Source organism: Leuresthes tenuis, unplaced genomic scaffold (assembly GCF_036924035.1).
Source record: "Leuresthes tenuis unplaced genomic scaffold, fLeuTen1.0.hap1 SCAF_1, whole genome shotgun sequence".
Taxonomy (NCBI): Eukaryota; Metazoa; Chordata; class Actinopteri; order Atheriniformes; family Atherinopsidae; genus Leuresthes; species Leuresthes tenuis.
Genome location: NW_027325355.1, coordinates 42,410,928 through 42,435,243, shown reverse-complemented (window position 1 = coordinate 42,435,243; position 24,316 = coordinate 42,410,928). Strand labels below are relative to the sequence as shown.

The window sequence follows — 24,316 nt, the reverse complement described above, 5'->3', positions numbered from 1 at the left end:
TGTCTCTGACAAATGTGCATTATATAGGTACAGGAATCATACGGTTCCTCTATGCAACCAGATAATTGCCGAGAAAGGCTGATGTGTAGCGGGCAAATCATCTTCTCTGATGTGATCATTCTCTGCAACTTAAACTGAGACTCTCAGATCACTTCGTGTCAGCCAACAAAGCAGCAGCAGCTGAAGATGACCAACTTCCTCATGTGTCACAGGGTGATCAGACGTTGCAACAAAAGACATGCAGGTGGTAGAGAGAAGAGAAAAAGCTTACAGCACCTGGTATTCCCAAGCAGTCTCCCATCCAAGTACTAAGGAGGCTCAACCCTGCTTGGCTTACGAGATCAGGCATGTTCAGGGTGGTGTGGCCGTAAGCAACAATGTGTCTGACAAATGTGCATTATATAAGTACAGGAATCATACGGTTCCTCTATGTAACCAGATAATTGCTGAGAAAGGCTGATCTGTAGTGGGCACATCTTCTTCCCTGACGTGATAATTTTCTCCAGCTGAACATGAGACTCTCAGATCACTTCGTGTCTGCCAACAAAGCAGCAGAAGCTGAAGATGACCAACTTCCTCATGTGTCACAGGGTGATCAGACGTTGCAACAAAAGACATGCAGGTGGTAGAGAGAAGAGAAAAAGCTTAAGGTACCTGGTATTCCCAAGCGGTCTCCCATTCAAGTACTAACCAGGCCCAACCGTGCTTGGCTTCCGAGATCAGACGAGGTCGGGCTTATTCAGGGTGGTGTGGCCGTAAGCAAAAATATCGGTGACAATTGTGCATTATATAGGTACTGGAATCATACACTTCCTCTGTGTAACCAGATAATTGCCGAAAAAGGCTGACTTGTAGTGGGTTCATCTTCCTCCTTGATGTGATTATTCTCTTCAGCTGAAACTGAGACTCTCAGATCACTTCGTGTCTGCCAACAAAGCAGCAGAAAATGAAGATGACCAACTTCCTCATGTGTCACAGGGTGATCAGACGTTGCAACAAAAGACATGCAGGTGGTAGAGAGAAGAGAAAAAGCTTAAGGCACCTGGTATTCCCAAGCAGTCTCCCATTCAAGTACTAACCAGGCCCAACCCTGCTTGGCTTCCGAGATCAGACGAGGTTGGGCTTATTCAGGGTGGTGTGGCCATAAGCAACAATATTGGTGACAAATGTGCATTATATAGGTACTGGAATCATACACTTCCTCTGTATAACCAGATAATTGCCGAAAAAGGCTGACTTGTAGTGGGTTCATCTTCCTCCTTGATGTGATTATTCTCTGCAGCTGAAACTGAGACTCTCAGATCACCTCGTGTCTATCAACAAAGCAGCAGCAGCTGAAGATGACTAACTTCTTCACGTGTCACAGGGTGATCAGACGTTGCAACAAAAGACATGCAGGTGGTAGAGAGAAGAGAAAAAGCTTACAGCACCTGGTATTCCCAAGCTGTCTCCCATCCAAGTACTAACCAGGTACAACCCTGCTTGGCGTCCGAGATCAGATGAGGTCGGGCTTATTCAGGGTGGTGTGGCCGTAAGCAACAATGTCTCTGACAAATGTGCATTATATAGGTACTGGAATCATACGGTTCCTCTATGCAACCAGATAATTGCCGAGAAAGGCTGATGTGTAGCGGGCAAATCATCTTCTCTGATGTGATCATTCTCTGCAACTTAAACTGAGACTCTCAGATCACTTCGTGTCAGCCAACAAAGCAGCAGCAGCTGAAGATGACCAACTTCCTCATGTGTCACAGGGTGATCAGACGTTGCAACAAAAGACATGCAGGTGGTAGAGAGAAGAGAAAAAGCTTACAGCACCTGGTATTCCCAAGCAGTCTCCCATCCAAGTACTAAGGAGGCTCAACCCTGCTTGGCTTACGAGATCAGGCATGTTCAGGGTGGTGTGGCCGTAAGCAACAATGTGTCTGACAAATGTGCATTATATAAGTACAGGAATCATACGGTTCCTCTATGTAACCAGATAATTGCTGAGAAAGGCTGATCTGTAGTGGGCACATCTTCTTCCCTGACGTGATAATTTTCTCCAGCTGAACATGAGACTCTCAGATCACTTCGTGTCTGCCAACAAAGCAGCAGAAGCTGAAGATGACCAACTTCCTCATGTGTCACAGGGTGATCAGACGTTGCAACAAAAGACATGCAGGTGGTAGAGAGAAGAGAAAAAGCTTAAGGTACCTGGTATTCCCAAGCGGTCTCCCATTCAAGTACTAACCAGGCCCAACCGTGCTTGGCTTCCGAGATCAGACGAGGTCGGGCTTATTCAGGGTGGTGTGGCCGTAAGCAAAAATATCGGTGACAATTGTGCATTATATAGGTACTGGAATCATACACTTCCTCTGTGTAACCAGATAATTGCCGAAAAAGGCTGACTTGTAGTGGGTTCATCTTCCTCCTTGATGTGATTATTCTCTTCAGCTGAAACTGAGACTCTCAGATCACTTCGTGTCTGCCAACAAAGCAGCAGAAAATGAAGATGACCAACTTCCTCATGTGTCACAGGGTGATCAGACGTTGCAACAAAAGACATGCAGGTGGTAGAGAGAAGAGAAAAAGCTTAAGGCACCTGGTATTCCCAAGCAGTCTCCCATTCAAGTACTAACCAGGCCCAACCCTGCTTGGCTTCCGAGATCAGACGAGGTTGGGCTTATTCAGGGTGGTGTGGCCATAAGCAACAATTTTGGTGACAAATGTGCATTATATAGGTACTGGAATCATACACTTCCTCTGTATAACCAGATAATTGCCGAAAAAGGCTGACTTGTAGTGGGTTCATCTTCCTCCTTGATGTGATTATTCTCTGCAGCTGAAACTGAGACTCTCAGATCACCTCGTGTCTATCAACAAAGCAGCAGCAGCTGAAGATGACTAACTTCTTCACGTGTCACAGGGTGATCAGACGTTGCAACAAAAGACATGCAGGTGGTAGAGAGAAGAGAGAAAGCTTACAGCACCTGGTATTCCCAAGCTGTCTCCCATCCAAGTACTAACCAGGTACAACCCTGCTTGGCATCCGAGATCAGACGAGGTCGGGCTTATTCAGGGTGGTGTGGCCGTAAGCAACAATGTCTCTGACAAATGTGCATTATATAGGTACTGGAATCATACGGTTCCTCTATGCAACCAGATAATTGCCGAGAAAGGCTGATGTGTAGCGGGCAAATCATCTTCTCTGATGTGATCATTATCTGCAACTGAAACTGAGACTCTCAGATCACTTCGTGTCAGCCAACAAAGCAGCAGCAGCTGAAGATGACCAACTTCCTCATGTGTCACAGGGTGATCAGGAGTTGCAACAAAAGACATGCAGGTGGTAGAGAGAAGAGAAGAAGCTTACAGCACCTGGTATTCCCAAGCAGTCTCCCATCCAAGTACTAAGGAGGTTCAGCCCTGCTTGGCTTCCGAGATCAGACGAGGTCGGGCATGTTCAGGGTGGTGTGGCCGTAAGCAACAATGTGTCTGACAAATGTGCATTATATAAGTACAGGAATCATACGGTTCCTCTATGTAACCAGATAATTGCTGAGAAAGGCTGATCTGTAGTGGGCACATCTTCTTCCCTGAAGTGATTATTCTCTTTAGCTGAAACTGAGACTCTCAGATCACTTCGTGTCTTCCAACAAAGCAGCAGCAGCTGAAGATGGCCAACTTCCTCATGTGTCACAGGGTGATCAGACGTTGCAACAAAAGACATGCAGGTTGTAGAGAGAAGAGAAAACGCTTACAGCACCTGGTATTCCCAAGCAGTCTCCCATTAAAGTACTAACCAGGCCCAACCCTCCTTGGCTTCCGAGATCAGACGAGGTCGGGCTTATTCAGGGTGGTGTGGCCATAAGGAACAATTTCTGTGACAAATGTGCATTATATAGGTACTGGAATCATACACTTCCTCTATGTAACCAGATAATTGCAGAGAAAGGCTGACGTGTTATGGGCACATCTTCTTCCCTGATGTGATTATTCTCTGCAGCTGAAACTGAGACTCTCAGATCACTTCGTGTCAGCCAACAAAGCAGCAGTAGCTGAAGATGACCAACTTCCTCATGTGTCACAGGGTGATCAGACGTTGCAACAAAAGACATGCAGGTTGTAGAGAGAAGAGAAAACGCTTACAGAACCTGGTATTCCCAAGCAGTCTCCCATTAAAGTACTAACCAGGCCCAACCCTCCTTGGCTTCCGAGATCAGACGAGGTCGGGCTTATTCAGGGTGGTGTGGCCGTAAGGAACAATTTCTGTGACAAATGTGCATTATATAGGTACTGGAATCATACGGTTCCTCTATGTAACCAGATAATTGCTGAGAAAGGCTGATCTGTAGTGGGCACATCTTCTTCCCTGACGTGATAATTTTCTCCAGCTGAACATGAGACTCTCAGATCACTTCGTGTCTGCCAACAAAGCAGCAGAAGCTGAAGATGACCATCTTCCTCATGTGTCACAGGGTGATCAGACGTTGCAACAAAAGACATGCAGGTGGTAGAGAGAAGAGAAAAAGCTTAAGGTACCTGGTATTCCCAAGCGGTCTCCCATTCAAGTACTAACCAGGCCCAACCGTGCTTGGCTTCCGAGATCAGACGAGGTTGGGCTTATTCAGGGTGGTGTGGCCATAAGCAAAAATTTTGGTGACAAATGTGCATTATATAGGTACTGGAATCATACACTTCCTCTGTATAACCAGATAATTGCCGAAAAAGGCTGACTTGTAGTGGGTTCATCTTCCTCCTTGATGTGATTATTCTCTGCAGCTGAAACTGAGACTCTCAGATCACCTCGTGTCTATCAACAAAGCAGCAGCAGCTGAAGATGACTAACTTCTTCACGTGTCACAGGGTGATCAGACGTTGCAACAAAAGACATGCAGGTGGTAGAGAGAAGAGAAAAAGCTTACAGCACCTGGTATTCCCAAGCTGTCTCCCATCCAAGTACTAACCAGGTACAACCCTGCTTGGCGTCCGAGATCAGACGAGGTCGGGCTTATTCAGGGTGGTGTGGCCGTAAGCAACAATGTCTCTGACAAATGTGCATTATATAGGTACTGGAATCATACGGTTCCTCTATGCAACCAGATAATTGCCGAGAAAGGCTGATGTGTAGCGGGCAAATCATCTTCTCTGATGTGATCATTCTCTGCAACTTAAACTGAGACTCTCAGATCACTTCGTGTCAGCCAACAAAGCAGCAGCAGCTGAAGATGACCAACTTCCTCATGTGTCACAGGGTGATCAGACGTTGCAACAAAAGACATGCAGGTGGTAGAGAGAAGAGAAAAAGCTTACAGCACCTGGTATTCCCAAGCAGTCTCCCATCCAAGTACTAAGGAGGCTCAACCCTGCTTGGCTTACGAGATCAGGCATGTTCAGGGTGGTGTGGCCGTAAGCAACAATGTGTCTGACAAATGTGCATTATATAAGTACAGGAATCATACGGTTCCTCTATGTAACCAGATAATTGCTGAGAAAGGCTGATCTGTAGTGGGCACATCTTCTTCCCTGACGTGATAATTTTCTCCAGCTGAACATGAGACTCTCAGATCACTTCGTGTCTGCCAACAAAGCAGCAGAAGCTGAAGATGACCAACTTCCTCATGTGTCACAGGGTGATCAGACGTTGCAACAAAAGACATGCAGGTGGTAGAGAGAAGAGAAAAAGCTTAAGGTACCTGGTATTCCCAAGCGGTCTCCCATTCAAGTACTAACCAGGCCCAACCGTGCTTGGCTTCCGAGATCAGACGAGGTCGGGCTTATTCAGGGTGGTGTGGCCGTAAGCAAAAATATCGGTGACAATTGTGCATTATATAGGTACTGGAATCATACACTTCCTCTGTGTAACCAGATAATTGCCGAAAAAGGCTGACTTGTAGTGGGTTCATCTTCCTCCTTGATGTGATTATTCTCTTCAGCTGAAACTGAGACTCTCAGATCACTTCGTGTCTGCCAACAAAGCAGCAGAAAATGAAGATGACCAACTTCCTCATGTGTCACAGGGTGCTCAGACGTTGCAACAAAAGACATGAAGGTGGTAGAGAGAAGAGAAAAAGCTTAAAGCACCTGGTATTCCCATGCAGTCTACCATCCAAGTACTAACCAGGCCCAAACCTGCTTGGCTTCCGAGATCAGACGAGGTCGGGTATATTCAGGGTGGTGTGGCCGTAAGCAACAATAACTGTGACAAATGTGCATTATATAGGTACTGGAATCATACAGTTCCTCTATGTAACCAGATTATTGCCGAGAAAAGCTGATAAGTAGTGGGCACATCTTCTTCCCTGACGTGATTATTCTCTCGAGCTGAAACTGAGACTCTCAGATCACTTCCTGTCTGCCAACAAAGCAGCAGCAGCTGAAGATGACCACCTTCCTCATGTGTCACAGGGTGATCAGACGTTGCAACAAAAGACATGCAGGTGGTAGAGAGAGGAGAAAAAGCTTACAGCACCTGGTATTCCCAAGAGGACTCCCATCCAAGTACTAACAAGGCCCAATCCTGCTTGGCTTCCAAGATCAGACGAGGTCGGGCTTATTCAGGGTGGTGTGGCCGTAAGCAACAATGTGTCTGACAAATGTGCATTATATAAGTACAGGAATCATACGGTTCCTCTATGTAACCAGATAATTGCAGAGAAAGGCTGACTTGTAGTGGGCACATCTTCTTCCCTGATGTGATTATTCTCTGCAGCTGAAACTGAGACTCTCAGATCACTTTGTGTCTGCCAACAAAGAAGCAGCAGCTGCTGAAGATGACCAACTTCCTCATGTGTCACAGGATGATCAGACGTTGCAACAAAAGACATGCAGGTGGTAGAGAGGAGAGAAGAAGCGTACAGCACCTGGTATTCCCAAGCAGTCTCCCATCCAAGTACTAAGCAGGCTCAACCCTGTTTGGCTTCCGAGATCAGACGAGGTCGGGCATGTTCAGGGTGGTGTGGCCGCAAGCGACAATGTCTCTGACAAATGTGCATTATATAGGTACTGGAATCATACGGTTCCTCTATGCAACCAGATAATTGCCGAGAAAGGCTGATGTGTAGCGGGCATATCATCTTCTCTGATGTGATCATTCTCTTCAGCTGAAACTGAGACTCTCAGATCACTTCGTGTCTGCCAACAAAGCAGCAGAAGCTGAAGATGACCAACTTCCTCATGTGTCTCAGGGTGATCAGACGTTGCAACAAAAGACATGTAGGTGGTAGAGAGAAGAGAAAAAGCTTACAGCACCTGGTATTCCCAAGCGGTCTCGCATTCAAGTACTAACCAGGCCCAACCCTGCTTGGCTTCCGAGATCAGACGAGGTCGGGCTTATTCAGGGTGGTGTGGCCGTAAGCAACAATATCGGTGACAAATGTGCATTATATAGGTACTGGAATCATACACTTCCTCTGTGTAACCAGATAATTGCCGAAAAAGGCTGACTTGTAGTGGGTTCATCTTCCTCCTTGATGTGATTATTCTCTCCAGCTGAAAATGAGACTCTCAGATCACCTCGTGTCTATCAACAAAGCAGCAGCAGCTGAAGATGACCAACTTCTTCACGTGTCACAGGGTGATCAGACATTGCAACAAAAGACATGCAGGTGGTAGAGAGAAGAGAAAAAGCTTACAGCACCTGGTTATTCACAAGCTGTCTCCCATCCAAGTAGTAACCAGTTACAACCCTGCTTGGCGTCCGAGATCAGACGAGGTGGGGCTTATTCAGGGTGGTGTGGCCGTAAGCAACAATGTCTCTGACAAATGTGCATTATATAGGTACTGGAATCATACGGTTCCTCTATGCAACCAGATAATTGCCGAGAAAGGCTGACTTGTAGTGGGCACAACTTGTTCCCTGACGTGATAATTCTCTCCAGCTGAAAATGAGACTCTCAGATCACTTTGTGTCTGCCAACAAAGCAGCAGAAGCTGAAGATGACCAACTTCCTCATGTGTCTCAGGGTGATCAGACGTTGCAACAAAAGACATGTAGGTGGTAGAGAGAAGAGAAAAAGCTTAAGGCACCTGGTATTCCCAAGCGGTCTCGCATTCAAGTACTAACCAGGCCCAACCCTGCTTGGCTTCCGAGATCAGACGAGGTCGGGCTTATTCAGGGTGGTGTGGCCGTAAGCAACAATATCGGTGACAAATGTGCATTATATAGGTACTGGAATCATACACTTCCTCTGTGTAACCAGATAATTGCCGAAAAAGGCTGACTTGTAGTGGGTTCATCTTCCTCCTTGATGTGATTATTCTCTCCAGCTGAAACTGAGACTCTCAGATCACCTCGTGTCTATCAACAAAGCAGCAGCAGCTGAAGATGACCAACTTCTTCACGTGTCACAGGGTGATCAGACGTTGCAACAAAAGACATGCAGGTGGTAGAGAGAAGAGAAAAAGCTTACAGCACCTGGTATTCCCAAGCTGTCTCCCATCCAAGTAGTAACCAGGTACAACCCGGCTTGGCGTCCGAGATCAGACGAGGTGGGGCTTATTCAGGGTGGTGTGGCCGTAAGCAACAATGTCTCTGACAAATGTGCATTATATAGGTACTGGAATCATACGGTTCCTCTATGCAACCAGATAATTGCCGAGAAAGGCTGACTTGTAGTGGGCACATCTTCTTCCCTGACGTGATAATTCTCTCCAGCTGAAAATGAGACTCTCAGATCACTTCGTGTCTGCCAACAAAGCAGCAGCAGCTGAAGATGACCAACTTCCTCATGTGTCACAAGGTGATCAGACGTTGCAACAAAAGACATGCAGGTGGTAGAGAGAAGAGAAAAAGCTTAAAGCACCTGGTATTCCCAAGCAGTCTCCCATCCAAGTACTAACCAGGCCCAAACCTGCTTGGCTTCGAAGATCAGACGAGGTCGGGCTTATTCAGGGTGGTGTGGCCGTAAGCAACAATATCTGTGACAAATGTGCATTATATAAGTACTGGAATCATACACTTCCTCTATGTAACCAGATAATTGCCGAGAAAGGCTGACTTGTAGTGGGCACATCTTCTTCCCCGATGTGATTATTTTCTGCAGCTGAAACTGAGACTCTCAGATCACTTCGTGTCTGCCAACAAAGAAGCAGCAGCTGCTGAAGATGACCAACTTCCTCATGTGTCACAGGATGATCAGACGTTGCAACAAAAGACATGCAGGTGGTAGAGAGAAGAGAAGAAGCTTACAGCACCTGGTATTCCCAAGAGGTCTCCCATCGAAGTACTAACCAGGCCCAAACCTGCTCTGCTTCCGAGATCAGACGAGGTCGGGCTTATTCAGGGTGGTGTGGCCGTAAGCAACAATGTCTCTGACAAATGTCCATTATATAGGTACTGGAATCATACGGTTCCTCTATGCAACCAGTTAATTGCAGAGAAAGGCTGATGTGTAGCGGGCACATCTTCTTCCCTGATGTGATTATTCTCTTCAGCTGAAACTGAGACTCTCAGATCACTTCGTGTCTGCCAACAAAGCAGCAGCAGCTGAAGATGACGAACTTCTTCACGTGTCACAGGGTGATCAGACGTTGCAACAAAAGACATGCAGGTGGTAGAGAGAAGAGAAAAAGCTTACATCACCTGGTATTCCCAAGCGGTCTCTCATCAAAGTACTAACCACGCCCAAACCTCCTTGGCTTCTGAGATCAGACGAGGTCAGACATATTCAGGGTGGTTTGGCCGTAAGCAACAATCTCTGTGACAAATGTGCATTATATAGGCAATGGAATCATATGGTTCCTCTATGTAACCAGATAATTGCCGAGAAAGGCTGATATGTAGTGGGCACATCTTGTTCCCTGACGTGATAATTTTCTCCAGCTGAAAATGAGACTCTCAGATCACTTCGTGTCTGCCAATAAAGCAGCAGCAGCTGAAGATGACCAACTTCCTCATGTGTCACAGGGTGATCAGACGTTGCAACAAAAGACATGCAGGTTGTAGAGAGAAAAGAAAAAACCTACAGCACCTGGTATTCCCAAGCAGTCTCCCATCCAAATACTAACAAGGCCCAACCCTGCTTGGCTTCCGAGATCAGACTTATTCAGGGTGGTGTGGCCGTAAGCAACAATAACTGTGACAAATGTGCATTATATAGGTACGATAGGTGCGACGTTTTAACTGCGGCGTTAAGTTTACGTTAAGTGTCTGTCTGTCTGTCTGTCTGTTCGCAGATGATTGCTCGTCTGTTACTGTGTGATTATTGTTACAATGTTAATAAAGTTTGATAATTTTACTTGAACCAAGAACAGCCTTCACATTTTTATTTAATTTCCCTTTGCAAAACAGGACGACAGTGAGTGTGAGTGACATCCATTTAATGCAATTGTCAAAAGTGAAGCCAGAATTACTTGGAGAATCATTTTACATTTATTAACAAAACCCAACACTCTTTGTCTCAACCAAAGATTTTTTAAAAATACTTTCTTTGCTCAATTTGGAATTTGTTTCATTCACTTGTGTTGCACAAATAGTGATACAGATAGATAGCTAGTCTCTCAAATAATTGAGTGTACCAAAAAAAGAGGGGAAAAATGATGGGAGACTTATTTACATTTACAGTTATACACATGTTGTGTGCTGCCCCCTACAGTAGGCTTTAGTAAAGTCCAAAGCACTGTGGTATGTTGGGGTGTTGCCACAATACAGGTTCGAATCCCACAAGAAACATGAAAATTAAACAGATGATAAACCTTGCAATAAGTGCAGAGGTGTGTGTAAACAATGTTGAGAAGATAAGAGAATAGAGAAAAGTGGATATAGTGTACGTTTTTTCTCCTTTTCTCCCCCCCCCCTTCCTCTTTTTTTCCTTTTCCCCCCTTTCGGGCAGTCCCTTTTGCCCCTTTTTTGGCCGAAAGGTCAGCACTCTGGACTTTGAATCCAGTGATCCGAGTTCAAATCTCGGTGGAACCTACAGGTGTGCTGTCATGTTTGTGTTCTGGAAAGAAAATGAGTGGATGAGGTTAGTCAGTTGTCAAGTCACACCAGAGTGTGTGATTGACCAATTCCAAAGAAAGGGCTTAAATTGTTTAATGTTGAAAAAGTGAAACATTCAGCTGAGAGGGTCTGTGCTATTTGCCTTCTCACCTCCGGGTGTCTCTAATTTAATCTATTTGATTTCTTCTTCCATATTAATTTGCAATGCATATATTTTTCCATGCTCTCCGTTTGGAATTTGGACACAGAAGCCAAAGGAGAAGGAAACAGGAAAAACAATCCCATGGTAACAATCAGCGACAAGGAGAACTACTCAAAAGCCTACATAATTAACCCGGTGCCCAACCATGGGCCAACCAATCATCCAATCAAGGAGCGGCAATTTCTGCCGGCCGGGATCTGAGCGCCAACTCCATGCGGTGCGCACAAGTTGGTACTGATTTAGGAAAAAGAGGATTGTACAATTTTACTCCTTGGTATGGATACTCTTTCAAAAAAGTCCAAAAAATAAAATATGTGGTTGACAAAACTGTGTGACTCAGTCCTTCAACACAAAAGGCAGGCAAAGGAAAATCAGCTGTCCTCTCTATCTAATCATAGGAGGATGGCCTGACTACGATCAGGGACCTGAGCAGCAAAGAATAGATAGACATGATAAATAGTTATATATATATATATATACATATATATATGTACATACTAGTCTCCAATACTACTATGATAAAAAGAGATCCAATGTACAGGTCTAAGTTGTACAGGAATGTGTTGTAGAAATTTGTTCTATATTTTTGTTGTAAATCCACAACAGGTTTCATCATCTGCTAATCCTGAAGGAGACACTAGTTGTAAAGGAATTTATTAATACATAAAAATGCTTATATTATAAGACTGAAACATTCTTGAACAGCAGATCACTGTAAAGACATACATATAATATTGTGATTATGTCAGTGGGTCAACAATTTTGTAAAGGCAACTTTACATAAAAAAATTTAAAATCTTGTAAAAATATAACAATGTAAACATAAAAACAGCAACCTCAAAACAAAACATAGCATGTTACCTGGATGGAAAACCATGCGTCTCTACAGCCTGAAGGAAGAAATCTTGGGCTGTTGATGCCTTGTTGTTATTGGTAGCATGTCGGTACATGATCTTTGTGAGCATTTGGAAAACATAAAAACCACAGAAACACATTAAACATTAACTACAATAATATAAGAATAATAAATGAATGAAATATTGTTCCATGTGTAATGTTAGACTTAAAGCTATACTTACCTTTCTGGCATGTAGCACGGCACTTATTAAAAATTTAAACTACTTGAACTGTCTCCTCATCTATGTGCTAACAACCAGAACCCACTGATGTGGACTCAGAAATAAAGTTTCCAATGTTTTCCAAACACAAATGAATACATTTCAGAAATGTACTGAGGCCAGATAGAAAAAGTGCACGTGCAGCCGCTTTAAACTGTCAAACAGGCAATGTAACGGCAGTTATATTTATGTTTCGCCACTAGATGCAGCTATGATTTTATGGCCATAGAGAATGTCCGTATAACACGTTTGTTTTAAGTGTTTTGATGTATATATTTAATATTTAGCAATGTTTAAAGGATATAGTTAATAACATTTGGTGTTAGGTAAAAGTTAAAAGTTAAAACTTGATAAGTTTAGTTTAAGGTGACGGTGATGTCACTTCCGGTTTAAAAAAGCGGTCCGGTAAACTGGTATCATTGATATGGATCCAATAAAGAAAGCAATCAACGAAGACCATAAGCGGTTTTAAGTTTACCGGTTTGTCCACTTGCAGGCCAAAGTGGTATGTAAGTTTGTGTTTGTAAATAATATATTTTCTTTTAGTTGAGGCATGTGTAATGTAATATTTGTACATCATTTGTGTTTTATCAGTTCTACGGTGTACTTGTGGTGAAAGCCGACGATGAAGACCACAGTAAAAATCAGTGAAAAGAACACAAGTCTCGTATCTGTGAACAAGCCAGCATATGTTTTTTTCCAAAGACCACGTCCAGCATTTGATTGAAATTGACCTCTCTGCCCCCTGTATTTCCACACTGCTGGTGTATCAGTGAGAACACTGAAACGCAGAATGCGACAGTGGGGCCTCTCAAAAAGGGAAGGCTACAGTAAAATGACAGATGATGAACTTGACAGCTTGGTCTCTGCCATCAAGCAAGACTCCCAGAATTTGGGTTGGTGCTTTTTACAGAAAGTTTTTATTTGAATTATATCATGCACTTGTCCATAGCATTATAAAAAGATTTGTGCCATAAAAGTAACATTTGAAATTGCCGGCCATATAGGCTCCACAACTAAGTCTAGCTGAGGGCCGGCTACTTTAATGACTGCTATTTTTATAGCCTAAAGGCTATCAATATTATTTTTTAAATTTTCTGTGCCTTAGTGGAGAGTCCTGGACATTATCATAGCAACGGTCATCATAGCATGTATACCTGAGAAAAAGTTAAATGCCTAAATTGTTTGTTTACATGATTATCAATCAATATATCTTAAATAAAAGTGGTTTTCACTTCTTTTCCTACAGGTCACAGAATGGTAAAAGGTCGTCTTAGGGCTTTAGGCCACAGAGTTCAGTGGACAGAGTGTGGGATTCGATGCACCGGGTTGATAGGGTAGGAATACTACAGAGAATGACAAGCCTCGGATGTGTTGTGAGAAGGACCTACAATGTCGCAGCTCCTCTGTCACTCGTACATATAGATACCAACCACAAGTTGATCAGGTAAGCTGACAGCAAAGGACATCACATGGACATTATATATTTATATATTGATTTAAAAAATGGTCTATGGCATACATTCTGCAGAGTTCTGGAATCTGGTGTAATGGACCACGATGTAGCTGCGTTAAACAATTGATACATTTTTATTGAACAGATATGGTGTGGTAATGTTTGGAATAGATGTCTCTTCAAGAAAGGTCAGTGTCCCCATGGAGATTATAGTGTGTGATATAATATTCAACTTAATTTATTTAAAGCTATACTTTTCTTTTGTAAGCTTAAAATGCTCCTAATAAGCTTATGGCGCACTAAAATGGAAAAGCAAGCCACCAGGTGTTGAAATTACACGCGAACTACAACGCAGGCCGTTGTAGATCACAAGTTGTTTATATTCGGACACGGCAAGCACAAGAATAGCCTTGATGGACGTGGTAACTGGACCGCTGATAACTTGACAACATTCTCCGCTCCGACATCCGGGGGAGATGGAACGCACCATCACTTTCTCACCTCACACGTCAGGGAGGAAGGGAGCGTCACAGGTCAGGCAGGGGGAAGAGGGTGAGACTTTGGAGGGAGGGGGAGTTTTTCATGTTTAAATTTTTAATAAGTGCCGTGCTACATGCCAGAAAGGTAAGTATAGCTTTAAGTCTAACATTACACATGGAACAATATTTCATTCATTTATTATTCTTATATTATTGTAGTTAATGTTTAATGTGTTTCTGTGGTTTTTATGTTTTCCAAATGCTCACAAAGATCATGTACCGACATGCTACCAATAACAACAAGTCATCAACAGCCCAAGATTTCTTCCTTCAGGCTGTAGAGACGCATGGTTTTCCATCCAGGTAACATGCTATGTTTTGTTTTGAGGTTGCTGTTTTTATGTTTACATTGTTATATTTTTACAAGATTTTAAATTTTTTTATGTAAAGTTGCCTTTACAAAATTGTTGACCCACTGACATAATCACAATATTATATGTATGTCTTTACAGTGATCTGCTGTTCAAGGATGTTTCAGTCTTATAATATAAGCATTTTTATGTATTAATAAATTCCTTTACAACTAGTGTCTCCTTCAGGATTAGCAGATGATGAAACCTGTTGTGGATTTACAACAAAAATGTAGAACAAATTTCTACAACACATTCCTGTACAACTTAGACCTGTACATTGGATCTCTTTTTATCATAGTAGTATTGGAGACTAGTATGTACATATATATATGTATATATATATATAACTATTTATCATGTCTATCTATTCTTTGCTGCTCAGGTCCCTGATCGTAGTCAGGCCATCCTCCTATGATTAGATAGAGAGGACAGCTGATTTTCCTTTGCCTGCCTTTTGTGTTGAAGGACTGAGTCACACAGTTTTGTCAACCACATATTTTATTTTTTGGACTTTTTTGAAAGAGTATCCATACCAAGGAGTAAAATTGTACAATCCTCTTTTTCCTAAATCAGTACCAACTTGTGCGCACCGCATGGAGTTGGCGCTCAGATCCCGGCCGGCAGAAATTGCCGCTCCTTGATTGGATGATTGGTTGGCCCATGGTTGGGCACCGGGTTAATTATGTAGGCTTTTGAGTAGTTCTCCTTGTCGCTGATTGTTACCATGGGATTGTTTTTCCTGTTTCCTTCTCCTTTGGCTTCTGTGTCCAAATTCCAAACGGAGAGCATGGAAAAATATATGCATTGCAAATTAATATGGAAGAAGAAATCAAATAGATTCAATTAGTGACACCCGGAGGTGAGAAGGCAAATAGCACAGACCCTCTCAGCTGAATGTTTCACTTTTTCAACATTAAACAATTTAAGCCCTCTCTTTGGAATTGGTCAATCACACACTCTGGTGTGACTTGACAACTGACTAACCTCATCCACTCATTTTCTTTCCAGAACACAAACATGACAGCACACCTGTAGGTTCCACCGAGATTTGAACTCGGATCACTGGATTCAAAGTCCAGAGTGCTAACCTTTCGGCCAAAAAAGGGGCAAAAGGGACTGCCCGAAAGGGGGGAAAAGGAAAAAAAGAGGAAGGAGGGGGGGGGAGAGAGAAAAAGAAAAGGAGAAAAAACGTACACTTTATCCACTTTTCTCTATTCTCTTATCTTCTCAACATTGTTTACACACACCTCTGCACTTATTGCAAGGTTTATCATCTGTTTAATTTTCATGTTTCTTGTGGGATTCGAACCTGTATTGTGGCAACACCCCAACATACCACAGTGCTTTGGACTTTACTAAAGCCTACTGTAGGGGGGAGCACACAACATGTGTATAACTGTAAATGTAAATAAGTCTCCCATCATTTTTCCCCTCTTTTTTTGGTACACTCAATTATTTGAGAGACTAGCTATCTATCTGTATCACTATTTGTGCAACACAAGTGAATGAAACAAATTCCAAATTGAGCAAAGAAAGTATTTTTAAAAAATCTTTGGTTGAGACAAAGAGTGTTGGGTTTTGTTAATAAATGTAAAATAATTCTCCAAGTAATTCTGGCTTCACTTTTGACAATTGCATTAAATGGATGTCACTCACACTCACTGTCGTCCTGTTTTGCAAAGGGAAATTAAATAAAAATGTGAAGGCTGTTCTTGGTTCAAGTAAAATTATCAAACTTTATTAACATTGTAACAATAATCACACAGTAACAGACGAGCAATCATCTGCGAACAGACAGACAGACAGACAGACACTTAACGTAAACTTAACGCCGCAGTTAAAACGTCGCATGAAATGGAAGCTGTCCAAGCGCACTGCAGACCTCCATGGGTGGAAGAGTTTGACCACTGAAGACACACCTGTGAAAAACAAAGTCAGCCGCTGCCCAATTGCCAGTACCACTCCTCCCACAAGTGGAGTGGTAACAGTGTGTGTGTGTGTGGCACACAGTTTTTCAAACGTATATTTGATAAAGAATTTTATCATTTTTACCCACCTGACTGGCTGCAGCAGTCCCGGTCAACATAGATGACCTCAGGTTCAGCTTGGCCCGCATTCTTGTATCGAGTGACGATGCCATGGCACAACTCTTCCAACCCTGCACCTTCACCCGTTGTCAGAACAGAGTTCAGAACCTGGCCAAACTCGTTGCCGATGTTTATCATCCATGCAGCACTGTCCCCAATAGCGCCAGCCAGCTTCTTGGTGATCTGTAAAAGAAACACTACTTTCAAACTGTTTGTTGTAATTATACACGTGTGCATGTGTCAAACCGACATTCAAGCACTTGCACCTGTAATCATATTCCTGCACATTTTTCATTTTCCCTCTTTTTTCCCCTCCTCTTTTTTTTTGGGGGGGGGGGGGGGGGGCAATAAATATAGCTTTCCCAGTGATAACTACTAATACAACCGATTCTCCGCAACAACCAAAAGATTCATCGCACACAAGGCCTTGAAATTGATTTTGGTCAAGAAAGAGGTTTCAGAATATGAAGATCAAATTCAGAGTCTGACAGTGACTTTTAGAAGAGGATGACATTAATCATCAGCTATCTCCTAAACGGGAATGAACCAGAGCTAGACAGCAGCAGGCCCCAGGACCAAGTAGTCAGCAGCCGAGCTGAGATTGAGATCTTACTTATGTTTTGTAAATGTTCAAAGTTCTAAAAAAGTTCAAATGAATAATACATGATAGTTATACCAAAAAACCTTGCTTCATTTGCACTTTTCTTGAATGTTTTCCATCCTTTTTATTTTTACTACTACTAGTACTTGGATGGTAGACTGCCTGGGAATACCAGGTGCTTTAAGCTTTTTCTCTTCTCTCTACCACCTTTTGTTGCAACGTCTGATCACCCTGTGACACATGAGGAAGGTGGTCATCTTCAGCTGCTGCTTTGTTGGCAGACACGAAGTGATCTGAGAGTCTCAGTTTCAGCTGCAGAGAATGATCACATCAGAGAAGATGATATGCCCGTTACACATCAGCCTTTCTCTGCAATTATCTAGTTGCATAGAGGAACCGTATGATTCCAGTACCTATATGATGCACATTTGTCAGTGACATTGTTGCTTACGGCCACACCACGTTGAACATGCCCGACCTCGTCTGATCTCGGAAGCCAAGCACGGTTGGGCCTGGTTAGTACTTGGATGGAAGACCTCTTGGGAATACCAGGTGCTGTAAGCTTTTTCTCTTCTTTCGACCACCTGCATGTCTTTTGTTGCAACGTCTGATCACCCTGTGACACATGAGGAAGTTGGTCATCTTCAGCAGCTGCTGCTGCTTTGTTGGCTGACACAAAGTGATCTGAGAGTCTCAGTTTCAGTTGCAGAGAATGATCACATCAGAGAAGATGATTTGCCCGCTACACATCAGCCTTTCTCGGCCATTATCTGGTTGCATAGAGGAACCGTATGATTCCAGTACCTATATAATGCACATTTGTCAGAGACATTGTTGCTTACGGCCACACCACCCTGAATAAGCCCGACCTCGTCTGATCTCGGACACCAAGAAGGTTGTACCTGGTTAGTACTTGGATGGGAGACAGCTTGGGAATACCAGGTGCTGTAAGCTTTTTCTCTTCTCTCTACCACCTGCATGTCTTTTGTTGCAACGTCTGATCACCCTGTGACACGTGAAGAAGTTGGTCATCTTCAGCTGCTGCTGCTTTGTTGATAGACACGAGGTGATCTGAGAGTCTCAGTTTCAGCTGAAGAGAATAATCACATCAAGGAGGAAGATGAACCAACTACAAGTCAGCCTTTTTCGGCAATTATCTGGTTACACAGAGGAAGTGTATGATTCCAGTACCTATATAATGCACATTTGTCACCGATATTGTTGCTTACGGCCGCACCACCCTGAATATACCTGACCTCGTCTGATCTTGGAAGAAAAGCAGGGTTGGGCCTGGTTAGTACTTGGATGGGAGACCACTTCGGAATACCAGGTGCTGTAAGCTTTTTCTCTTCTCTCTACCACCTGCATGTCTTTTGTTGCAACGTCTGATCACCCTGTGACACATGAGGAAGTTGGTCATCTTCAGCTGCTGCTGTTTTGTTGGCTGACACGAAGTGATCTGAGAGCCTCAGTTTCAGTTGCAGAGAATGATCACATCAGAGAAGATGATATGCCCGCTACACATCAGCCTTTCTCGGCAATTATCTGGTTGCATAGAGGAACCGTATGATTCCAGTACCTATATAATGCACATTTGTCAGAGACATTGTTGCTTACGGCCACACAACCCTGAACATGCCCGACCTAGTCTGATCTCGGAAGCCAAGCACAGTTGGGCCTGGTTTGTACTTGGATGGAAGACCTCTTGGGAATACGAGGTGCTGTAAGCTTTTTCTCTTCTCTGTACCACCTGCATGTCTTTTGTTGCAACGTCTGATCACCCTGTGACACATGAGGAAGTTGGTCATCTTCAGCTTCTGCTGCTTTGTTGGCAGACACAAAGTGATCTGAGAGTCTCAGTTTCAGCTCGAGAGAATAATCACGTCAGGGAAGAAGATGTGCCCACTACTTATCAGCTTTTCTCGGCAATTATCTGGTTACATAGAGGAACTGTATGATTCCAGTACCTATATAATGCACATTTTTCACAGTTATGGTTGCTTACGGCCACACCACCCTGAATATGCCCGACCACGTCTGATCTCGGAAGCCAAGCAGGTTTGGGCCTGGTTAGTACTTGGATGGTAGACTGTCTGGGAATACCAGGTGCTGTAAGCTTTTTCTCTTCTCTCTACCACCTGCATGTCTTTTGTTGCAACGTCTGATCACCCTGTGACACATGAGGAAGTTGGTCATCTTCAGCTGCTGCTGCTGTGTTGGCAGACACAAAGTGATCTGAGAGTCTCAGTTTCAGCTGCAGAGAATAATCACGTCAGGGAAGAAGATGTGCCCACTACACATCAGCCTTTCTCGGAAATGATCTGGTTGCATAGAGGAACCGTATGATTCCAGTACCTATATAATGCACATTTGTCAGAGACATTGTTGCTTACGGCCACACCACCCTGAACATACCCGACCTCGTCTGATCTCGGAAGCCAAGGAGGGTTGGGCGTGGTTAGTACTTGGATGGTAGACTGCTTGGGAACACCAGGTGCTGTAAGCTTTTTCTCTTCTCTCGACCACCTGCATGTCTTTTGTTGCAACGTCTGATCACCCTGTGACACATGAGGAAGGTGGTCATCTTCAGCTGCTGCTGCTTTGTTGGCAGACACGAAGTGATCTGAGAGTCTCAGTTTCAGCTGCAGAGAATGATCACATGAGGGAAGAAGATTTGCCCACTACAAGTCAGCCTTTCTCGGCAATTATCTGGTTACATAGAGGAACCGTATGAATCCAGTACCTATATAATGCACATTTGTCACAGACATTGTTGCTTACGGCCACACCACCCTGAACATGCCCGACCTCGTCTGATCTCGGTAGCCAAGGAGGGTTGGGCCTGGTTAGTACTTAAATGGGAGACCGCTTGGGAATACCAGGAGCTGTAAGCTTTTTGTCTTCTCTCGACCACCTGCATGTCTTTTGTTGCAACGTCTGATCACCCTGTGACACATGAGGAAGTTGGTCATCTTCAGCTGCTGCTGCTTTGTTGGCAGACACGAAGTGATCTGAGAGTCTCAGTTTCAGCTGCAGAGAATAATCACATCAGGGAAGAAGATGTGCCCATAACAAGTCAGCCTTTCTCTGCAATTATCTGGTTACATAGAGGAATTGTATGATTCCAGTACCTATATAATGCACATTTGTCACAGAAATTGTTCCTTACGGCCACACCACCCTGAATAAGCCCGACCTCGTCTGATCTCGGAAGCCAAGGAGGGTTGGGCCTGGTTAGTACTTTAATGGGAGACTGCTTGGGAATACCAGGTGCTGTAAGCGTTTTCTCTTCTCTCTACAACCTGCATGTCTTTTGTTGCAACGTCTGATCACCCTGTGACACATGAGGAAGTTGGCCATCTTCAGCTGCTGCTGCTTTGTTGGAAGACACGAAGTGATCTGAGAGTCTCAGTTTCAACTGAAGAGAATAATCACGTCAGGGAAGAAGATGTGCCGACTACACATCAGCCTTTCTCAGCAATTATCTGGTTACATAGAGGAACCGTATGATTCCTGTACTTATATAATGCACTTTTGTCAGACCCATTGTTGCTTACGGCCACACCACCCTGAACATACCCGACCTCGTCTGATCTTGGAAGCCAAGCAGGGTTGAACCTGCTTAGTACTTGGATGGGAGACTGCTTGGGAATACCAGGTGCTGTAAGCATTTTCTCTTCTCTCTACAACCTGCATGTCTTTTGTTGCAACGTCTGATCACCCTGTGACACATGAGGAAGTTGGTCATCTTCAGCTGCTGCTGCTTTGTTGGCTGACACAAAGTGATCTGAGAGTCTCAGTTTCAGTTGCAGAGAATGATCACATCAGAGAAGATGATTTGCCCGCTACACATCAGCCTTTCTCGGCCATTATCTGGTTGCATAGAGGAACCGTATGATTCCAGTACCTATATAATGCACATTTGTCAGAGACATTGTTGCTTACGGCCACACCACCCTGAATAAGCCCGACCTCGTCTGATCTCGGACACCAAGAAGGTTGTACCTGGTTAGTACTTGGATGGGAGACAGCTTGGGAATACCAGGTGCTGTAAGCTTTTTCTCTTCTCTCTACCACCTGCATGTCTTTTGTTGCAACGTCTGATCACCCTGTGACACGTGAAGAAGTTGGTCGTCTTCAGCTGCTGCTGCTTTGTTGATAGACACGAAGTGATCTGAGAGTCTCAGTTTCAGCTGAAGAGAATAATCACATCAAGGAGGAAGATGAACCAACTACAAGTCAGCCTTTTTCGGCAATTATCTGGTTACACAGAGGAAGTGTATGATTCCAGTACCTATATAATGCACATTTGTCACCGATATTGTTGCTTACGGCCGCACCACCCTGAATATACCTGACCTCGTCTGATCTTGGAAGAAAAGCAGGGTTGGGCCTGGTTAGTACTTGGATGGGAGACCACTTCGGAATACCAGGTGCTGTAAGCTTTTTCTCTTCTCTCTACCACCTGCATGTCTTTTGTTGCAACGTCTGATCACCCTGTGACACATGAGGAAGTTGGTCATCTTCAGCTGCTGCTGTTTTGTTGGCTGACACGAAGTGATCTGAGAGCCTCAGTTTCAGTTGCAGAGAATGATCACATCAGAGAAGATGATATGCCCGCTACACATCAGCCTTTCTCGGCAATTATCTGGTTGCATAGAGGAACCGTATGATTCCAGTACCTATATAATGCACATTTGTCAGAGACATTGTTGCTTACGGCCACACAACCCTGAACATGCCCGACCTAGTCTGATCTCGGAAGCCAAGCACAGTTGGGCCTGGTTAGTACTTGGATGGAAGACCTCTTGGGAATACGAGGTGCTGTAAGCTTTTTCTCTTCTCTGTACCACCTGCATGTCTTTTGTTGCAACGTCTGATCACCCTGTGACACATGAGGAAGTTGGTCATCTTCAGCTTCTGCTGCTTTGTTGGCAGACACAAAGTGATCTGAGAGTCTCAGTTTCAGCTCGAGAGAATAATCACGTCAGGGAAGAAGATGTGCCCACTACTTATCAGCTTTTCTCGGCAATTATCTGGTTACATAGAGGAACTGTATGATTCCAGTACCTATATAATGCACATTTTTCACAGTTATGGTTGCTTACGGCCACACCACCCTGAATATGCCCGACCACGTCTGATCTCGGAAGCCAAGCAGGTTTGGGCCTGGTTAGTACTTGGATGGTAGACTGTCTGGGAATACCAGGTGCTGTAAGCTTTTTCTCTTCTCTCTACCACCTGCATGTCTTTTGTTGCAACGTCTGATCACCCTGTGACACATGAGGAAGTTGGTCATCTTCAGCTGCTGCTGCTGTGTTGGCAGACACAAAGTGATCTGAGAGTCTCAGTTTCAGCTGCAGAGAATAATCACGTCAGGGAAGAAGATGTGCCCACTACACATCAGCCTTTCTCGGAAATGATCTGGTTGCATAGAGGAACCGTATGATTCCAGTACCTATATAATGCACATTTGTCAGAGACATTGTTGCTTACGGCCACACCACCCTGAACATACCCGACCTCGTCTGATCTCGGAAGCCAAGGAGGGTTGGGCGTGGTTAGTACTTGGATGGTAGACTGCTTGGGAACACCAGGTGCTGTAAGCTTTTTCTCTTCTCTCGACCACCTGCATGTCTTTTGTTGCAACGTCTGATCACCCTGTGACACATGAGGAAGGTGGTCATCTTCAGCTGCTGCTGCTTTGTTGGCAGACACGAAGTGATCTGAGAGTCTCAGTTTCAGCTGCAGAGAATGATCACATGAGGGAAGAAGATTTGCCCACTACAAGTCAGCCTTTCTCGGCAATTATCTGGTTACATAGAGGAACCGTATGAATCCAGTACCTATATAATGCACATTTGTCACAGACATTGTTGCTTACGGCCACACCACCCTGAACATGCCCGACCTCGTCTGATCTCGGTAGCCAAGGAGGGTTGGGCCTGGTTAGTACTTAAATGGGAGACCGCTTGGGAATACCAGGAGCTGTAAGCTTTTTGTCTTCTCTCGACCACCTGCATGTCTTTTGTTGCAACGTCTGATCACCCTGTGACACATGAGGAAGTTGGTCATCTTCAGCTGCTGCTGCTTTGTTGGCAGACACGAAGTGATCTGAGAGTCTCAGTTTCAGCTGCAGAGAATAATCACATCAGGGAAGAAGATGTGCCCATAACAAGTCAGCCTTTCTCTGCAATTATCTGGTTACATAGAGGAATTGTATGATTCCAGTACCTATATAATGCACATTTGTCACAGAAATTGTTCCTTACGGCCACACCACCCTGAATAAGCCCGACCTCGTCTGATCTCGGAAGCCACGGAGGGTTGGTTCTGGTTAGTACTTTAATGGGAGACTGCTTGGGAATACCAGGTGCTGTAAGCGTTTTCTCTTCTCTCTACAACCTGCATGTCTTTTGTTGCAACGTCTGATCACCCTGTGACACATGAGGAAGTTGGCCATCTTCAGCTGCTGCTGCTTTGTTGGAAGACACGAAGTGATCTGAGAGTCTCAGTTTCAACTGAAGAGAATAATCACGTCAGGGAAGAAGATGTGCCGACTACACATCAGCCTTTCTCAGCAATTATCTGGTTACATAGAGGAACCGTATGATTCCTGTACTTATATAATGCACTTTTGTCAGACCCATTGTTGCTTACGGCCACACCACCCTGAACATACCCGACCTCGTCTGATCTTGGAAGCCAAGCAGGGTTGAACCTGCTTAGTACTTGGATGGGAGACTGCTTGGGAATACCAGGTGCTGTAAGCATTTTCTCTTCTCTCTACAACCTGCATGTCTTTTGTTGCAACGTCTGATCACCCTGTGACACATGAGGAAGTTGGTCATCTTCAGCTGCTGCTGCTTTGTTGGCTGACACAAAGTGATCTGAGAGTCTCAGTTTCAGTTGCAGAGAATGATCACATCAGAGAAGATGATTTGCCCGCTACACATCAGCCTTTCTCGGCCATTATCTGGTTGCATAGAGGAACCGTATGATTCCAGTACCTATATAATGCACATTTGTCAGAGACATT

The 24,316-nt window shown here is 44.1% G+C and overlaps 35 pseudogenes; 15 read left to right on the top strand and 20 right to left on the bottom strand.

The window, feature by feature from the left end:
* Positions 1 to 642: 642 nt before the first annotated feature.
* LOC140266515 (5S ribosomal RNA) lies at positions 643 to 761 on the bottom strand (annotated as a pseudogene).
* Positions 762 to 1,030: 269 nt separating this feature from the next.
* LOC140274911 (5S ribosomal RNA) lies at positions 1,031 to 1,149 on the bottom strand (annotated as a pseudogene).
* Positions 1,150 to 1,418: 269 nt separating this feature from the next.
* On the bottom strand, positions 1,419 to 1,537 carry LOC140288642 (5S ribosomal RNA; annotated as a pseudogene).
* A 647-nt stretch (positions 1,538 to 2,184) lies between these two features.
* On the bottom strand, positions 2,185 to 2,303 carry LOC140266504 (5S ribosomal RNA; annotated as a pseudogene).
* Positions 2,304 to 2,572: 269 nt separating this feature from the next.
* On the bottom strand, positions 2,573 to 2,691 carry LOC140274905 (5S ribosomal RNA; annotated as a pseudogene).
* Positions 2,692 to 2,960: 269 nt separating this feature from the next.
* Positions 2,961 to 3,079, bottom strand: LOC140291077 (5S ribosomal RNA; annotated as a pseudogene).
* Positions 3,080 to 3,348: 269 nt separating this feature from the next.
* On the bottom strand, positions 3,349 to 3,467 carry LOC140292755 (5S ribosomal RNA; annotated as a pseudogene).
* Positions 3,468 to 3,736: 269 nt separating this feature from the next.
* On the bottom strand, positions 3,737 to 3,855 carry LOC140290937 (5S ribosomal RNA; annotated as a pseudogene).
* A 269-nt stretch (positions 3,856 to 4,124) lies between these two features.
* On the bottom strand, positions 4,125 to 4,243 carry LOC140293762 (5S ribosomal RNA; annotated as a pseudogene).
* Positions 4,244 to 4,512: 269 nt separating this feature from the next.
* On the bottom strand, positions 4,513 to 4,631 carry LOC140290284 (5S ribosomal RNA; annotated as a pseudogene).
* Positions 4,632 to 4,900: 269 nt separating this feature from the next.
* LOC140290529 (5S ribosomal RNA) lies at positions 4,901 to 5,019 on the bottom strand (annotated as a pseudogene).
* Positions 5,020 to 5,666: 647 nt separating this feature from the next.
* LOC140266493 (5S ribosomal RNA) lies at positions 5,667 to 5,785 on the bottom strand (annotated as a pseudogene).
* A 269-nt stretch (positions 5,786 to 6,054) lies between these two features.
* Positions 6,055 to 6,173, bottom strand: LOC140314522 (5S ribosomal RNA; annotated as a pseudogene).
* Positions 6,174 to 6,442: 269 nt separating this feature from the next.
* On the bottom strand, positions 6,443 to 6,561 carry LOC140280930 (5S ribosomal RNA; annotated as a pseudogene).
* A 272-nt stretch (positions 6,562 to 6,833) lies between these two features.
* LOC140289642 (5S ribosomal RNA) lies at positions 6,834 to 6,952 on the bottom strand (annotated as a pseudogene).
* A 269-nt stretch (positions 6,953 to 7,221) lies between these two features.
* On the bottom strand, positions 7,222 to 7,340 carry LOC140299832 (5S ribosomal RNA; annotated as a pseudogene).
* Positions 7,341 to 7,998: 658 nt separating this feature from the next.
* On the bottom strand, positions 7,999 to 8,117 carry LOC140267916 (5S ribosomal RNA; annotated as a pseudogene).
* Positions 8,118 to 8,774: 657 nt separating this feature from the next.
* Positions 8,775 to 8,893, bottom strand: LOC140294395 (5S ribosomal RNA; annotated as a pseudogene).
* A 272-nt stretch (positions 8,894 to 9,165) lies between these two features.
* Positions 9,166 to 9,284, bottom strand: LOC140301830 (5S ribosomal RNA; annotated as a pseudogene).
* Positions 9,285 to 9,553: 269 nt separating this feature from the next.
* LOC140296776 (5S ribosomal RNA) lies at positions 9,554 to 9,672 on the bottom strand (annotated as a pseudogene).
* Positions 9,673 to 17,722: 8,050 nt separating this feature from the next.
* Positions 17,723 to 17,841, top strand: LOC140299611 (5S ribosomal RNA; annotated as a pseudogene).
* A 659-nt stretch (positions 17,842 to 18,500) lies between these two features.
* LOC140300369 (5S ribosomal RNA) lies at positions 18,501 to 18,619 on the top strand (annotated as a pseudogene).
* Positions 18,620 to 18,888: 269 nt separating this feature from the next.
* Positions 18,889 to 19,007, top strand: LOC140296492 (5S ribosomal RNA; annotated as a pseudogene).
* Positions 19,008 to 19,276: 269 nt separating this feature from the next.
* LOC140302157 (5S ribosomal RNA) lies at positions 19,277 to 19,395 on the top strand (annotated as a pseudogene).
* Positions 19,396 to 19,664: 269 nt separating this feature from the next.
* On the top strand, positions 19,665 to 19,783 carry LOC140270105 (5S ribosomal RNA; annotated as a pseudogene).
* A 269-nt stretch (positions 19,784 to 20,052) lies between these two features.
* LOC140306035 (5S ribosomal RNA) lies at positions 20,053 to 20,171 on the top strand (annotated as a pseudogene).
* A 269-nt stretch (positions 20,172 to 20,440) lies between these two features.
* LOC140288545 (5S ribosomal RNA) lies at positions 20,441 to 20,559 on the top strand (annotated as a pseudogene).
* A 269-nt stretch (positions 20,560 to 20,828) lies between these two features.
* On the top strand, positions 20,829 to 20,947 carry LOC140279952 (5S ribosomal RNA; annotated as a pseudogene).
* A 656-nt stretch (positions 20,948 to 21,603) lies between these two features.
* On the top strand, positions 21,604 to 21,722 carry LOC140300368 (5S ribosomal RNA; annotated as a pseudogene).
* Positions 21,723 to 21,991: 269 nt separating this feature from the next.
* Positions 21,992 to 22,110, top strand: LOC140295521 (5S ribosomal RNA; annotated as a pseudogene).
* A 269-nt stretch (positions 22,111 to 22,379) lies between these two features.
* On the top strand, positions 22,380 to 22,498 carry LOC140302151 (5S ribosomal RNA; annotated as a pseudogene).
* Positions 22,499 to 22,767: 269 nt separating this feature from the next.
* On the top strand, positions 22,768 to 22,886 carry LOC140270099 (5S ribosomal RNA; annotated as a pseudogene).
* A 269-nt stretch (positions 22,887 to 23,155) lies between these two features.
* On the top strand, positions 23,156 to 23,274 carry LOC140306028 (5S ribosomal RNA; annotated as a pseudogene).
* Positions 23,275 to 23,543: 269 nt separating this feature from the next.
* On the top strand, positions 23,544 to 23,662 carry LOC140296940 (5S ribosomal RNA; annotated as a pseudogene).
* A 269-nt stretch (positions 23,663 to 23,931) lies between these two features.
* LOC140279945 (5S ribosomal RNA) lies at positions 23,932 to 24,050 on the top strand (annotated as a pseudogene).
* The last annotated feature ends 266 nt before the right edge of the window (positions 24,051 to 24,316 follow it).